This window comes from Lampris incognitus, chromosome 19, assembly GCF_029633865.1.
Source record: "Lampris incognitus isolate fLamInc1 chromosome 19, fLamInc1.hap2, whole genome shotgun sequence".
Classification (NCBI taxonomy): Eukaryota; Metazoa; Chordata; class Actinopteri; order Lampriformes; family Lampridae; genus Lampris; species Lampris incognitus.
In genome coordinates this window covers 22,055,930-22,073,719 of record NC_079229.1, presented here as the reverse complement: position 1 = coordinate 22,073,719, position 17,790 = coordinate 22,055,930, and the positions used below count along the sequence as shown (strand labels likewise).

Sequence of the window (17,790 nt, the reverse complement as noted above, 5' to 3'; positions counted from 1 at the left end):
GTGTGTGTGTGTGTGTGTGTGTGTGTAGTTTAGCGGAGGTAATGGGTGCTGTTCGTCATTTATCTTAAAAGTTTCAATCATCGCTTGAAACTCGTATCTGGGGCAGTGCTTTTCTGAGCCGTTAGATGTGGAGGCGTATGTTTGTGTGTGTGTATGTGTGTGTGTGCGTGCGTGTATGCATGTGTGTCTGGTGTTTGTGATACTTGGCTCAGGCTCAACGTTGGTTCATAGTATCTCTCAATGATTCATTGGCTATCAAAAAAGCTGCATGCCGGAGCCTGTTAGTCTTAGCTGCACAGACCTTTTCATGCGTGGTTGATGTCAAGATTTCTGTCCCGGGCCTGTTTTTGTAGGGTACATGTCCTTTTGGTTCTGCAGATGATTTGTTTTGGTTCCACTTTTGGTTCTGCGTTGGGTGGTAACAAAAAAAAAAAAAAAAAAGCTATCCATATTGTTCTACAATACGGATAGCTTTGTGTGTGTGTGTGTGTGTGTGTGTGTGTGTGTGTGTGTGCGTGTGTGTGTGTGCGTGTGTGTGTTTGTGGAACAGGCGGCACTGTGGCGCAGTGGGCGGCACTGTGGCGCAGTGTTGAAATGGCACGGTGGCGCAGTGGTTAGCGCAGTCACCTCACAGTAAGAAGGTTCTGGATTCGAGTCTCAGGGTAGTCCAACCTCAGGGGTTGTCCCGGGTCGTCCTCTGTGTGGAGTTTGCATGTTCTCCCCGTGTCTGTGTGGGTTTCCTCCGGTTGCTCCGGTTTCCTCCCACAGTCCAAAGACATAGAGGTCAGGTGAATCGGCCGTACTAAATTGTCCCTAGGTGTGAATGTGTGTGTGTGTGTATGTCGGCCCTGTGTGATGGCCTGGCAGCCTGTCCAGGTTGTCTCCCCCGTCTGCCGCCCAATGACTGCTGGGATAGGCTCCAGCATCCCTGCGACCCCAAGAGCAGGATAAGCAGTTCGGATAATGATGAATGAATGTATTGTAGAACACGATCTTGATTTCTAAGCTAACTATGGTCCTGACACTGCTGCTGAATGTATGTCAAGCAAATATGTCAGTCCAGTGTGAGTTACTCCACGGTTAATATTTGTCTACAGCGGTGTGTATAATGAAGCAGCCCTTCCAGGTTCTCCTCTCTGAGATCTGTCTGCTTGTGTTCTTTCCGACACACTTCACTACTCTGTAAGAGTTTGAGTTTTTCCATGCCTCCGAGATATTGCTTTAGCCAGGTCTGCACAACTTGTGGGAACCTTTGTCCCAAGTCTCCGGCGTCTGTCGAAGCCCCCATGGCTTGTTTTGGGAATACCCTGCCCTGTTTCAAGTACCTGTATCATGCTCTCTCAGACATGTCTCTGATTGCAATGTTCAAAAATGTCTCTTTTATGGATATATTTATCTAGGTGAAGTACACATCAGGTAGTGTTGGACGAAGAACTGTATGTAGACACGGGGTGACAACATAAACAAACATGCAAAAATACAGAGAAACTGATAGACTCTCACTTTCAGTGGCGGCTGTGGATGTCAGTGAATAATTTACATGTTTAGGGCAAATGAGAAGTGGCTTGTGTCTTATTTTGGCGTCCATCTGAAAGGTTTTTAAGAGGCACTGTCTTTGTTGCAGGGCTGGAGAGAACTAGCATGGTGCTGTTTCAGCCATTTGATTTTGCAAAATAACTGTGACTTTCTCAAACTGTACAAACATGCTTCGTGTATGGATGCATGACTTTATTTGTAGCGGACTCTCAGACTAAATTGATTTTTGAAAGTAGAAAGCAAGCCTGCCATCTAGCGGCCAAATATTGAAGGTACATATTTTTGTTTATTGGGCATTTCGCTGATAAAAGCAATATTGGGGTGCATTTGAGGTCGAAAGAGACTGACGGGATAAAACAACAACATATTAAACATACGTAAAACCGAACATACAAATGGTGATTTGGACAATACCTCCCATTTCGCTGGTGTCGCTATCGACCTCGTGGCGCAACGGTAGCGCGTCTGACTCCAGATCAGAAGGTTGCGTGTTCAAATCACGTCGGGGTCAATCTTTTCCCTGGCTGGACTGTGGTAAAGCGGCGTTACTTGCGAGGCAAGACAGTGACGTCGTCGACAACGCCAGTCGGTAACAGCCTCCGCGGTCGTGTGTCCGTTGTGTACGTGTGTGGTTTGTTAACACGTTGTGCACATGTGTGATCAGTTTTCCGCACGTCTCACGGCAACCGGAGCAGCAACGCGGTGTACATCGGTGGCGCCTCATCCGTGTTTTCTTCGGCTAAATATCTAATTAGAAAAACAGAGGTGCGCTTCAACTGCACTTTGGCTTTCAGTGAAATTTGTACACTGACGAGCAAAGTCCCTCCGTGCTGTACTGTGACGATCCACTCACTAGGTGCTTTGTTGGACGAATAAAGATTAGGGGAAAAATGCAATGATGGATAGATTTTTTTTTAAGGCAGTACAAATATTTCAAAAATGAAGTCCAAGTGTTAAGTATTTACCTTTTTTTCATTTAATGATGAGAGTAAAGACCCGAGGGACACACTTTCCCCATGCAATACTTCTTTAAATGTGTATATTTCAACTATCCTCATCATTTCCCACAACAGTTTTTGGATATATATATATATTTGGATATATATATATATATTTGGATATATATATATATATATATATATATATATATATATATATATATATATATATATATATTTGGATATATATATATCCTCATCATTTCCCAAAACAGTTTTTGGATATATATATATCGCTCAAGGCATTCTACGCAATACACCCACAGTGAGAAAAACAATTGGAAAGAGCATATATGTTTAAGGCTCTTTAAACTGGAATAATTTACCTTCACACACATGATCCCTGACATTATTTCACATGATTAAGCATGGTTTGTCTTCTTATTCTTAGATAAATCGTACATATTTCAGATGATGCTATACCTATATACAATATATGATACACTGTATATTCTATATTACTTTATTCAATATATTTTTGCTGGGCAAGCATTTGTTCAGGGCCTCTCTGTCGCCATCTAGTGGTTGTGTTCGTCAACGCGCTCATCTTTCTGATTGCGTGCTGATTGTGTTAGTTTTGTTGTGTCTGTTGAATTGTCGATTGTTTTCCCCCCCTCCTTTCTATTACTTTAATGTCTTTGTTTCGTTTTTCACTTTTGTTTGTATTGTATTTTAGGACTCCCTCGAAAACAAGATGGTTCATCTCAAGGGTTTTATCCTAATGAATAAACGTGTATCATTCCAAGTAAAGGAGATGCTGTGCTTGCTTGCCATAAACTGAGAAGCCCAAAATATGTTTTGGAGAGGAAACAAAAAAAACAAAACAAGCAAAAGCGTTATCATTCAGATTACTATATGAAACCCCAGTTTTCCATAGTGACTAATGCAAACTTGCAGCTATATTTAATTTAATTTAATTTGATGCAGCATATTTGCAATAAGGACTAGTTCAAATCAGTTCATGACAAAATGAAATACACTGGATTCATGCGAATCACTGAATACATGTACAGACTCCTCTTCTTCTTTTGGCTTGTTCCCTGTTTCCCAGGGTCCCAGGGATCACCAGAGCAGATTGGATAGTTTCCATCGGTACCCTGTGAGGGCACAGCACCGATGGCGGTCGTTGTTAACCCGGGCCTTGACCGATCCGGTATGGTCTTGTCAATCCGCATAATGATTTGGCAAAATTTTAGGTTGGCTGCTCTTGCTGACACAACCACTAACCCTATGGACGGGGGCACAGGCAAAGCGCTGGATGCCATCCCAGTATTCATGGACTTGCGCCCATGCCTGTCGCCACATGTATACACTGAAACATGCAAAATGAAAAATGTACTTTGAAAAGAACAGCAAACTGTGCAGATACGGCTTGTCCTCTGATGCAGTGTTGGCAGTCCTAGCATTTTCAATTGGTAGTTATTAGGCAGGATTTGTGCAAGAAGGAGAATCAACAGGGCATTAAAAAGAAATACTGTACAGGGCAGCCAGATGACTTAATGCTTTAACAGCGTTTGAATGGATAATCCATAGTGTTTTATAACATTTGACTGCATGGGCCAGCAGTTTTAGATGGAGGCTATGGAAAGCATTGACCCTTTGGATGGATTGAACATGGCCTTTGAAGTGGGAGTCACATGTGCTGCTTTTGCACCGCAAAATCCCACATGAATGTGGTTTTAGGTGCCACCTTTACCATTTTTTCCCCTCTCTCCCTGGGAAAAGCAACAGTTTGCGAGAGCAGTGGCTGGGGTAAAACAGCCACAGAGACATAGAGACTCTTGCCCAGTCGGTCTAGTTGGGTCACTGGTGGGTGATGTGCCTCTCCCCTGCTTATCTTTTTGTCTGTTCAGTTAGTCTGTCTGATTACAACAGCAACTCCCCCACCCCAACCTCTACCCTACCACACACACATTTTTCAAGCCACATTAACCTTATACACCGTCTCATTCAACATGTTAAGATTGGTGGGTTCACAAGTCGCCTAACTCTAAACCTCATTTCTTTTATATTTACTTTACTAAGGAGCTTAAGATTGGGTAGAGATTAGTTAGTGATTTCAGGTGTCTGTCCCTCGGTGATTCTCTCTGGATCTCCCTCATTAACAGAGGTGAGCCGAAGCCCATGGGGCTTAACGATGACATGGGTAAGGGGGCAATTAACTGAAAAAGCTCATTATGGCAAAACTGTCTTCTGAGTCAGCAGTGTACCATGGTGGCTGTTGCACAGCAGGGTCCTACACCACAGGGACCTGCAGTTCAACAGCTGCTGCAGTGATGCTCTCTGATCACAGGGAGGCACTCAGTCCAAAATTATCATGGTCTAGCCTTTGGTGTGTGTATACCATCTGGTGCTCAAAATTGTAGATGATGTTTCTTTGAATATACAGTGGTTCTTTTGAAAACATGATAAAAATCAATGCTGGGACCCCAGTGACTGTTCGCCACGTGGGACTAGGTTAGCTGCAGAATATCAGAGAGACATTTTTATTGAAGTAAAAGGGACCAGATGCATGGCCAAACTCAATTTCAAGGGGTGGTAAACTTATTTGAATCCTTATTTAACCTTTTTTTTTTTAGCTGAAAAGATGCTGGTATGGGCCTAGGGTGGTAGAACTGATTGCCCTCATAAGAAATTTAACAAACAAGCAAGTTTGTACATCAAACTGCCGCTTTGAGGAAGCAAATCATGTGGGGGGAAACGCCCATGTGAACCGCATGTGTACTGCCTGAAGATTTTCTTCAATATTTACTATTATTAGCATTACTATTAGTATCGGTATTAGTGCTGACCACTAGGAATGAATTGCAGCATCTCAGGTTCAAACTGGTTTAGTTTTGTGGTCGAATGGCATTATCTTGGCCTTGGGTAATGGTGTCGCCATGGCAACAGCCACCCAGTGCCAGGCGGGCACCTGTGCTGGGTTGAGATCAAGATGGGAGGGAAATTAGCCAGGGCTAAAGCAAGGTCCTCACACCTGCCCCCTGGTACCATCACATTGCCTTGGGAAATCAGGGACTAATTATTGTGTGTGTGTGTGTGTGTGTGTGTGTGTGTGTGTGTGTGTGTGTGTGTGTGTGTGTGTGTGTGTGTGTGTGTGTGAGTGAGTGCGTGCCTGAGTGTGTTTAACCTTTTTTGGCAAAGGTTAAACACTCCTTCATATTCTCGAGCCGTCTGTGCGTCTTCTCTCTCAGACAGGGAATAATGAATTCGCCTCACATGCTGGATTTGGCAGATGAAATCTTTCTTCTGTTGGAATGGTCTATCTGGGGGTTTTTTTATCCCTTCTTCCTCATTTTGGCCTTCATCTTTTCAGAGACAGCTTTGGGTTTTCTCTGTCAGCCTGACATTTTTCACGTAACTCCTCATTTGTTGCTTTTTCTCGTTGTGGCCAATGCAAAATGCTGGTATTTAGTATGTCACACTGCTCTAGATGGAGAAGCACGTGCGAAAAGCTCTGATTGACGTGATTCAAACATGCAGCGTCACTCCGAACATTTTTGGTCACAGTGAGATGCGCTATCGTCATGCCACAAGGTCAGCATGACTGAGGACCGCCATTTATATTTTAATGCCTTATATTATAATCCCTGGGGACACAGAAAGGTATGAAAACCCATCTCAGTTTTTTTATACTATCTGCCTCACAGTGATGTCCTAATAAACCCTTTTTGGGGGGGGTTCCCCCCCTTTTTCTTCTCCCCAATTGTACCCGGCCAAATGCTGCTCCACCCCCTCTGCCGAGCCGGGGAGGGCTGCAGACTACCACATGCCCCCACTGATACATGTGGAGTCGCTAGCTGCTTCTTTTCACCTGACAGTGAGGCATTTCGCCAGGGGGACATAGCATGTGGGAGGATCACGCTATTCCCCCCAGTCCTCCCCCCAAACAGGTGCCCAGAGGGGGCGCTACTGCAGCGACCAGGACACATACCCACATCTGGCTTCCCACCCACAGACACGGCCAATTGTGTCTGTAGGGGCGTCCGACCAAGCCGGAGGTAACACGGGAGTTCGAACCAGTGATCCCCATGTTGGTAGGCAACAGAGTAGACGCTACGCTACCCGGACGCCCATAAACCCATTTTCTGATCCCAGTGTGTCCCTCCACTTGTCCGACTGTGAGGTTCTGTACAAGCTGAGCTGTCTGAGCTACCAGATCTGACTTATCAATGACACACTACATGTCTATTTTTTTCTTCTCTTGTGCAGTTTCTCTCTTTCTCTGTCAGTATTTATTTCTTACGGCCTTTATCTCTCTTTCTCTCTGCCTGCTGTTTCCCTTTCATGTGCTCTGTCTTTCTCTATCCATTCCCCTCTCCTGCGTTGTCTACCTCCTCCGGAACAGTGTAAACAAATCCATTTATGTTGGAATGTAATGCCTCTGCATTTAATGCAATTTCATACATGTGTGTAGTGTTGCATGTATCGCTGTTGCCGTGACACGATTGTGAGGATTCGGTAAGGTTGTGAGGACTGTGATTGAAGTCAGCGAGCAGCGGCATTTCACCAAATTTCTTCCACTCATGCGTGTCGCCATGCATTGTGTATCGTTCTGGCATCTGTCCATACTGCACTGTTCTCTCAAGCCGGAGATGAAGGTTTCAGTATACTAATGTAATGATGAAAATAAGAGAGAGAGAGGGAAAGAGAAAGTGGGAGTCATAGATGATGGCAACGGGAAAGAGACAGAAAGCTAGCTGGCTGGGTACATACATGCATACATACACTGATGAGCCAAAACATTATAACCACTCAGGTGAACCAAATAATGTTGATCATCTCCAAACAAGGGCACATGTCAAGGTCTGGGTAGATTACATTGTAAGTGAACAATCATTTCTTGTAGTCAACGTGTGGGATGGGCAGGAGTAAAGACCTGAGTGACTTTGATGAGGGCCAAATTGTTATGGCCAGATGACTGGGTCAGAGCATCTCTGAAACAGCAGGGCTTGTGGGTGCTCCCGGTCAGCAGTGGTGATTATCTACCGACAGTGGTCCGAGGAGGGACCAACCACAAACCGGCAACAGGTTGTTGGGCGCCCAAGGCTCATCGAATCATGACGTTAATGAAGGCTATCCAAACCGACAGAAGGTCTACTGTTGCACAAGTCAAAGAGAATTTTAATGATCGTCATGGGAGGAATGTGTCACAACACACAGTGCTGTGTATGGGGCCGCGTATCCGCAGACCGGTCAGAGTGCCGATGATGACCCCTGTCCCCTGTCGCAACCACCTACAATGGGCATGTGAGCATCAGAACTGGACCTTGGAGCAGTGGAAGAAAGTGGCCTGGTCTGATGAGTCCCATTTTCTTTTAGATCATGTCAGATCCTTTATGTGGGGAAGTGATGGAGCCAGGATGCACTATGGGAAGCCGACAAGCCAGTAGAGGGAGTGATGCCGGTGTGATGCTCTGGGCAATATTCTGCTGGGAAACCCTGGGTCGGCCGTTCATGTGGACATCAATTTGACTCGTGCCACCTACCTAAACGTTGTTGCAGACCAGGTACACCCCTTCATGGCAGTGGTATTCCCTGATGGCAGTGGCCTCTTTCAGCAGGATAATGCACCCTGCCACATTGTTCGGGAACGGTTTGAAGTGTTTAAGTTGTTGCCCTGGCCTCCAAATTCTCCAGATCTCAGTCCGATTGAGCATCTGTGGGATGTACTGGACCAATATGTCCGATCTATGGCGGCTCTACCTCACAACTTACAGGACTTGAAGGATCTGCTGCTAATGTTTTGGTGCCAGATACCACAGGACACCTTCGGAGTTTATTAGATTTCCTGCGGGTCGATGCTGTTCTGGTGGCACATGGAGGACCAACATCATATTAGGCAGGTGGCCATAATGTTTTGGCTCATCAGTGTGTGTACATACATACATATGTATGTACACACATACCTACATGCATACATACAGATAGGGCTACATACAAACACACATTAATACATAGACAATGTCGATAGATAAAGACAGCAACAGAGAGCTAGAGAGTGAGAGAACACAATATAGACAGAAAGACAAAGAAAGGGCGAGATAAAGGGAGCAGGGTAGACAGGGGGCGACAGAGCAGGGAACCACGGCCCTTTTCCTCTATCAGCCATGAGCACCTGTTCCTCCCCAGAGGGGAGCCCCCTGGGATTCAACGCTCCTCCTCAGACATTGATAAATGAGAAGCATTGGCAAGCCTCAGCAACCACAAACCAGGAAGAGAGTGTCTGTTTGTGTGTGTGTGTGAGTGACAGAGGGAGAGAGAGAGAGAGCAGAAAGTACAAAGAGGAGAGAGAGCGTGTGCGTGAGTCTGTGAGAGAGAGAGAGAGAGAGAGAGAGAGAGAGAGAGAGAGCAGAAAGTACAAAGCAGAGAGCGTGTGTGTTCGTGTGTGTGGGTCTGTGTTTGAGAGTGTGCGCGTGAGAGAGAGAGAGCGAGAGAGAGAGAGAAAAGAAACAGAAGGAAGGAGAAGAAAGGGCTGCAGAGAGAGATAGATGGGATTGACGAGATAAAAGAGGAGAGCAGAGAGATTATTAAGTGCATGGGAGAGAGATGCAGAGAATAAGTAAAAAGGTGGCGACAGAGAGAGATGGAGAGAGGAGGATGCTGGGAGAACAAGGGAAAAAGAGAGAGAGAAAGAAAGGTAAAGAGAGATGTAAACGTACATGCATTTGAGCTTAGAAAAGTTCTGCTGAAATGTATAACTCTGTCTCACACACACACACACACACACACACACACACACACACACACACACACACACACACACACACACACACACTTGTGCTCTGGGCTGCGGTATCTGCAGTATCCAGAGAGCAGTAGGAGGAGTGTGAATGTCTTTACTGTGCATGGCGACAATAGAGAGGGACTCAGCCTCTGTCACCTGGGAGACACAACGAGACAGCACAGACACAGTACAAAGACGGAGGGACTCACACATACCCACACACATACCCCCCCACCACCACCACACACACACACACACACATGCCCACAAATACCATACCCATCCTGCTGTAGACTGTGGAAATGAGACTGTGGGTAAGGGGATGGGGCTGACAGGACCCTGACAGAATAGGGAAGGCACAGTCAGACTGCGAGTGCAACCACTCAGCCTGCAGGGAGAATTTCTCTATTCTGCTGTTCTGTTTTATTTTTTTAACTTTTACTTTCCTTCAGGTTTTTGATTAATTGTAATTTTTCTGTTATGCGTTAGGTTCCCTTCATTCCCAGTGGAGTTTGCAGAGCAAGCACGGTCTTTTCTAAAGGGTTGCATCTGAGAGCTCACTGGAGCCATGAGCAACTTAAGTGCCTTATTCAAAGGCACCTTATTGTTGAGGGAGGGGAGAATGTGTCTCATTTACCCTGCACCCTCACTTGGATTCAAATAATCTAAGTGAGGGTGAGGGCATCAACCGTCTTGTTTCCCACCTACAGTACCAACCTCTAGTATCTATGGTAGAATGATAGACCATTTGGCCTTGATAAGAACAAATGGATCGCCTCTAAATGCTGATTTACTGAAGCAAGAACGAGTTTTTAAATTATTAATTTTCACCAATCCACCATAAGTTACACATACTAGGTGCAGGACCAAAGCTAATAAGGCAAACAAACCTTGAACAATATATAAAACACACTACAAGTACCCACTCCAAGTTGAGGATTCGTTCCATTGCTGCAATATTGGGACTGTGTGAAACTATGGCAAGAGGCAGTGAATGAGTACAATGACCTAGTTTATCTATCTATCTATCTATCTATCTATCTATCTATCTATCTATCTATCTATCTATCTATCTATCTATCTATCTATCTATCTATCTATCTATCTATCTATCTATCTATCTATCTATCTATCTATCTATCTATCTATCTATCTATCTATCTATCTGTCTGTCTATCTGTCTGTCTGTCTGTCTGTCTGTCTGTCTATTTAATTATTAAGTTATTTCTCCCCAATTGTATCCGGCCAATTACCCCACTCTTCCGAGCCGTCCCAGTCGCTGCTCCACCCCCTCTGCCGATCCGGGGAGGGCTGCAGACTACCACATGCCTCCTCTGATACATGTGGAGTCACCAGCTGCTTCTTTTCACCTGACAGTGAAGAGTTTCACCAGGGGGACATAGCGTGTGGGAGGATCATGCTATTCCTCCCAGTTCCCCCTCCCCCCGAACAGGCGCCCCGACCAACCAGAGGAGGCGCTAGTGCAGCGACCAGGACACATACCCACATCCGGCTTCCCACCCACAGACACAGCCAGTTATGTCTGTAGGGACGCCCACCCAAGACGGGTAACACGAGGCTTTGAACCAGTGATCCCCATGTTGGTAGGCAACGGAGTAGACCGCCACACCACCCGGACTCCCAGCCTAGTTTATTCTAGGGTCCACTATCCCAAGTCAGTGGAAGAAAACGGGACCACAAGAGGATCATGGATTGTTTTTATACACCATATGAAGTCAGGTTTTTTGTGTCTTGGGTGTGCATGCTGTGTGAGTACATGGCACGAGGAAAGACAAGAGAGACCGGAGGGAAAGGTCATTAACCGCGCTTGAACCAACAACGTCACAAGCGCTGTGAAGTCACCAAGTGCTGTAGCTTGCTGAGCTCGACAATACGGAAACACCAAATCATCGGTGCATGTTGCATTTTGCCAGGTACTCTACTTTTGTTGACAAAGCCCCATGCATTCTCCATATAGCATATGCAGTATGACATTCACATACTGTAACCGTGATATTATCCCATATTGCAAAATAGCAGGCAGCTACTTCTCTCTTGTCTTCTGCCATCTTTATCTGTGATTTGGCAGAAAAGTGGGTGAAATCAGGTCATGTCAACAAGCCTTCACTTCAGCTTGCAGGCAACCCAACTAGTCATGTAGGTGTCTTTGATTTCTCCTCTGTGACAGCTCCCCTCCAGGAAGAGCCTCCCGCCGCTGTGCCAAATCGCTGCTGACATGGCGTCTGCTCGCCGCAAACGCTGTCTGGAAACACTGGGGCTTTTTTACTGGCGAAAAAACCCCCCCAAAACAAAACACACATACGCACAGGAATTACGGCCGCACGGGAACACTCACACACTGTAATGTGCATGCACATTCGAGCACTAACGCGGGAGGGCACGTGCACACATGTACACAAGCACATACACGTAACCGCCCACATAGAATTCTCCACAACCCAGCCTCCCATCCTCCTACTGTATATATATATATATATATATATATATATGCATGTGTATGTGTATGTGTGTCATGCAGGGGGGGATGTTTGTCCTGGTTGACAGCTGTCAGGGCCGCTTTGGCTCCAGTGTCCAAGCAGTTTGCCAAACGAGCCTATTATCTACCGAGTTGGAGTCCCAGGCAGGAACCCTGCACCGCCTAGGGGCTCAATTTGGGTCAGCTGCCATGGGACGGTCCCTAAACTGAGATGACAGACCGTGGCCCCCTGCTGGGATTCTGCCCTCTACCCCACCCCAAATACCCCCTGGGTTTAAGGGCCGTGTGGGGGGAAGCGGTGCAGAGGAGGGCTAAGATAACAAAGGCCCGTCTCCCTCCATAAGTAATATGGGGTGGACGCGGTAACCGCAGGTCCGCGAATGTTAGACCGAGATGCGAGGGGAGACGAGCCGGTGCCCTTGTTTCTGCTTTTGAAGAAGTGCAGGAGTCGAATGATTGTTTTCTTCCTCATTGGCTTGAAGGGACGCTTATCTGCACTGCACCTGAAACACCTGACTTGCTGTTTGAGTTAGGCTCCTGACAAGAGACGTCCATATTTGCCTTTGTTTTGCTGACTCCAAGGCCACTCGGGTGCTTTTACTTTTTTTCTTTTCCCTCCTCTTGGGGGCGGCAGTGTATTCGCCACGAGAGTCTGAACATACTATCAGTTTCATACACTTAACGCCAGTCCTATGGAAACCATACTGTTAAACAGAGACCCTGAATATTCCTCGTCCTTTCAGCTATATTATGTCTTTTTCACCAAGCTGCAAATGACCCCTGTTGCCTTTTCTCAAAGCCTCTCAAAGTCTCTTTTATATCACAAGTGTCCCTAAATGGCTTTTGTCTCAAGACTCTCCAAACCACGAGTCACCGTCTCAACACTTTCTCTTTGAATCCTGTATAATTACCCCTGCCGACCAAAAGTCAACCCAAGGTTGCCGCTGAAATTGGCTCTTAAATTGACTTTGGAAGCCGTTTCTATCTTAGACTGAATTAATTTATTAAATGCGGTCACATATACACTGGGCTAGTCTGGATGTGTAGGTCTCAGCGTTGCAGTAGTTAGTGTTGCTGTAAGTACAATGAAGGGGTGAGTAGTGGAAGAATTTGTTTTATCAGAGCTCTGCACACTCACATAAGGTGTCACGATGACGTGCACCTCAGCACCGACACCTCAGTTGTATGTTCATTTCTGTAAAACGAGAAAAAGAACGAAAGTAAGCAAGCAAGAAATAAATAAAGAGAAACAAACACATAAAGAAAGAGCATGCGAGGACCCAGACGTTGCCGTTGTGCCAGCCATAACATGAAGTGATGAGCCGAGTCTGGCTTGGCCTGTTGACAAGCCTAAGTTGACATTGGCACATGTAGGTGGGCGGGGATGCCAGTGCTGTCTGGGCACGAGGGAGGGAAGGCTAGTTAAGCCGGGCTAGTTACAGAGGAGGATGGGCCGCTAAGACTTGGCTTTAGACATGCATACTGTGGCATACAGAATGCTTGATCCTCTGTAAAACAATGGTCGTGCTCTCATCTCCTGTCTTCACAAGGGGACTGGTGAAAGACTTCTCCAGACTCGGGCCTGTTCTGCTAATGGGCCTTCAGGAGTATCTATAAACCATTTTAAAAAAATAGAAATATGAAAATATGTTCGACTTCAGAACTAATTTTATATTTATATATATATATATATATATATATATATATATATATATATATATATATATATATATATATATATATATATATATAAAATCCAGGATTATTATTATTATTATTATCATCCTCTTATTTTGCCCCTTATTTGTTGAGCACGTCCCTACCATTGAGTGTTTCTTTTACCAAAGCTATATATATAAATTCTGAAGTTGAACATATTTTCAGGATTATATATTTAAATATAATTTAAAAACATATACATTCATACATATATATTATATATGTACATATACGTATATATGTATATGAAGAGAGAGAGAGATAAATATGATTTTTGTCTGATTTAGACATATTAGTAATAACCACTTTTGTCTGTCGTGAATACCTTAAACCTTGTTTCCTCAGTTTAAGTAGTTAGTAATGTGAAAGGTATGGGAGGATAGAGGGCATCAGGATGTTTCTGGTCCAATTTGGGAGAATGTGTCTATGTTCCTCTGTGTGCAGGCATGTTTTTGTCCAGACAGGATTTTTGGGTAAAGCCGCGGGAACATCCTCCCTCCCCTCATTTCCTTCCTTGAGCTCATTCATGACACATGCTGTATGTGTGTATGTATGTGTGTGTGCATGCGTGCGTGTGCTTGTGTGTGTGCACGCGCGTGTGTACAGTATGTGTGTGGTATTACTAGGAGAATCTAGAGAGTCCCTGCATGAATGCCTCATGTCTCTTCGACAACAGATGCGCCACTGCCTAGGGCCCCGGAGTTGTAGCTCGTTATGTAGGGTATGTGTGTACATGTGTACGCATGTGTGTGTGTGTGTGTATGTGTGTGTGTGTGTGTGTGTGTGTAACCGTGTGCTATTCCTGTTTGGAAGCCAGCAGGGAGTTTACCTATAAAAGGCAGAAATAATAGGTATCCATTTATCCCTAATGACGCTCATCCATCAGCACATGCAAACACACAAACTTATGCACACACACACACACACACACACACACACACACACACACACACACACACACACATACACACACACACAAATGGAATCTGGATCTGATTATTGTACTGTTGTGTCTAACCTACAGTGCTTTACACATTATTGTAAATGTGCTTTTAGGTGCCTGTGGAAAAAGGAAAGTCACATGTCATGACTCGCTTCCCTGTGTGAGCTATGAAGGCCATTATGGTGCCAGTGGGGTTGTGTGTGGTATTCATACTGATATACTCCTGAACAATGCCACTACTGGCAGAGACCATTAGAAAATAATGTTTAGTTTTAAGAATTTAGTGTGTGTTAGTGTATATGTGGCGGTGATCCTGAGGTCTCTCCTACCCTGTGTGGTCAAAAGAGAAGAGAAGAGAACGTGAAACAGAAGATACAAGGAAACGAGGCTAAATCGTACGTTGTTTCAGTGTCAACATTGCAGTGTATTCATGTGCAGTAGTCACATCGCAAAGAATGCAGTAAAGGGCAAATTGCGAGGCTTTCCTCAGCAGTTCGGAGGTCATATTTGACGGGTTACCAAACAAAGACACGATCATCAACTGGGTCAACGAAACAACCGTTTCTGTGAAAACTGTAGAGAGGCGCGTTACAGACATGGCCGAGAACGTAATGCACCGGCAAACTCTTGCATTGAAAGATGCGTCGGTATTCAACGTTGACGAGTGTGTTGATGTAAACGACGTTCTACATCTAGCAATGGTTACCAGATAGAAGAAAACCACTTTAGTTTTTCATTGTATTGTATTCTTATAACAAATTTGTTCTCTGCATTTAAGCCATCCTATTGTATAGCAGCCAGTGGGCAGCTGCAGCACCCAGGGACCAACTCCAGGTCTTTTTCCTATGGCCTTGGTCAGGGGCACAAGACAGGAGTACTAATCCTAACATGCATGTCTTTTGTGATGATATTGCGACAAACAAGGGTTGCACTAATCAGTAAGATTGAATTAATTTTCTTTTATGCCCTAGTAATTTTCATACATTTGCACTAATTGTGTGCGTGTACGTGCATGTGTGTGTGGAGTGGAGATCTATTTGGCATGCGAAATTAGACGGGGAGACGAGCAGCAGCATTAAATAGATAAATGCTGGGAATGAAATGACACTCTGCTCAGTGATTATTTTTAAAAAATATTTATTTATTTTACTTTTAAAGTGGCGTGAGACATCAAAATGTTGCCGACCCCTGTTATAAGGTAAAGGTTGAGCTTAAAACATTGAGTCACTTGGGTTAAGTTAGAGTTTAGGGAGTCAGTTGATGATAAGCATTAGTGCATTCGTCAGAACTGGTTCTTGGCGATAGATAATGGATTTTAAATGGTTAGGAGCTTAGGTCAGACTGTCCTGACCGTGTCAAAGTACCAGTGTGAGTCTGAGTGTTTTTGTGATTTACGTGTTTAGCTTTGTGTGTGTGTGTGAGAGAGAGAGAGAGAGAGAGAGAGAGAGAGAGAGAGAGACCTGACCCTGGGAAAACTGCTGTAACATGCTCTGCTTTCAGCCACTTCTCTTCTTCCTAAATGCAGTCTCTCCCTTCTTTTAGCCTCCCTCCACACCCGAGCTTGTCTTTGAGGGTTCTTAAAAAGTCTACAAGGGGAGTTGAGGGGAGTGATGAAGTAGAGAGGAGCAGGTAAAGAAGGAAATGGAGAGTGGCAGAGAGAGAGAGAGAGAGAGAGAGAGATGTTGTTATCCTCTCTAATTCTTAATTGATCATCAGCCTGAGTTAGCTATGCAGAATCCCCTGCCAGTCCACTGTCCTCTATCTCTCTTTTTGTTTCTCCCCAACCCACACCATTACATATACTATGCACACAGACACACACACAATCACACAGTAGCACAAAAACATCTCAAAATGATTTTGCAACAGTGGAACATTTAATCATAAACAATTTATTTACCACTGTCCAAGTGCTTTGCCCACTGAGCGCGTTGCCAGCAGTGTGTTGTGGTTACTATAACCTAAATACATGATCGTTTCATTTCAGCAGCTTGTTTTCTTATTGCCTGAAATAAATGGCCAGGGGAATAAGGCCCAATTGGAAAAGAAAGAAAGCACTTTTTTAGAGAGTGTGTTTGGTAGAAATACATGGGCACTTGCACAGGTACTGAACTACGTCCACAGCTGTCTGTTGACTTTCTGCTAAACAACCGTGTGATCATAGCTGTTAGTGAGATTTCTGCTATTTTATGAAAGTGGCTATTTTTGTGAAAACTCTACCAAACTTTTTTGATAGTTGTTCATATCTCTTTGGCAGTCAGTAGCTTTGTAGCACATTATTTCTCTTTACAAGAGAAATAAAGATGACTGCCTGCCAGGATTTACAACAAGCTCTTAATAATACATAAAAAAAGAATACAGATGTGTGAACCATTTGTGTTCAGTTATAGTTGTCACAAGGTCCACCAGTTCATCCTGTTCATAACCTCAGATCCTGTCTCCCTTTCCTGCCTGGCCATGACTCCATTCCCCTCACCTGATTTTCCTGCCCATCTCACCTGCAGCTCATTTCTCCCCAATTACCCACAGTACCAGAGTACCACAGTACTAGTCCCCTTCCACTTGCCCTCTGCCAGATCGTCTAGTGTGTTTCGCTGCCTAGCTATCCAGCATTTTTCTTGTGATCATTCTGCCTGACCTGCCTGTGTTTTTACTTTGCTGCCTGATTTCTGGACCCATTTCTTCTGCTGCCCCTTGGCCCAATCCCAATTTGCCCCCTTGGCCCTACCCCTCGGTTTCTTTTGGAGATCGAGGGTAGTGGTCATCTAACCCTCCAAATGGCCCTCCCAACAGTGTTTTCAGATACAGACTCCAAATGGAGTGGGTAGAAGAATATTCCCAGAATGCTTTGTGAGCTGAGGCAGTGTAATGTGGAACATGGCTGCCGGTGCTGGGAAAGAAGCCCATAAACATGTATATCTTTGCAAATAATCATGCAAATATTTTAAAATCCGTTTGAATATCTCAGTTTAATGTGGATGCAAAGGAATGTGTAACTGGATCGCTATAAACAAGCATTTCAGAAAAATCACTATTCATGATGTCAATAGAACTTTGTGTAAATGACAATTTGTGTGTGACAGTACAGTCCCATGTATGAAGCTAGAAAAATGATCCAGCAGCAAATTTTCTGCACTTCCCTCTCATCTGATATCAGCGGAGGGGAGGGTGACACGTTATTTGAAGGGCTGTGCATAAGACTGACACGATACCGTTATAATTACGACATAGCACCTGTTATGAACATGAAAGAGTCTTTATGAATGTTTATGACTGTTGTCATTAAGTGTCATTTGGTCAATTATGTCATTTTTAATGCAAAATGTACATGGTTGAGATGTCTGTTTTAGAGCTACAGACGTGTGAAAAA

The 17,790-nt window shown here is 44.5% G+C and overlaps 1 protein-coding gene and 1 non-coding gene across 2 annotated transcripts in view; both read left to right on the top strand.

Moving 5' to 3' along the window:
- The window catches only part of LOC130129512 (partitioning defective 3 homolog), a 465,188-nt gene that overhangs the window by 53,324 nt on the left and 394,074 nt on the right, over positions 1 to 17,790 (top strand). The gene's annotated exons all lie outside the window — the stretch shown is intronic.
- trnaw-cca (transfer RNA tryptophan (anticodon CCA)) lies at positions 1,976 to 2,047 on the top strand. Its single transcript has one exon. It is a non-coding gene; the product is annotated as a tRNA-Trp (tRNA).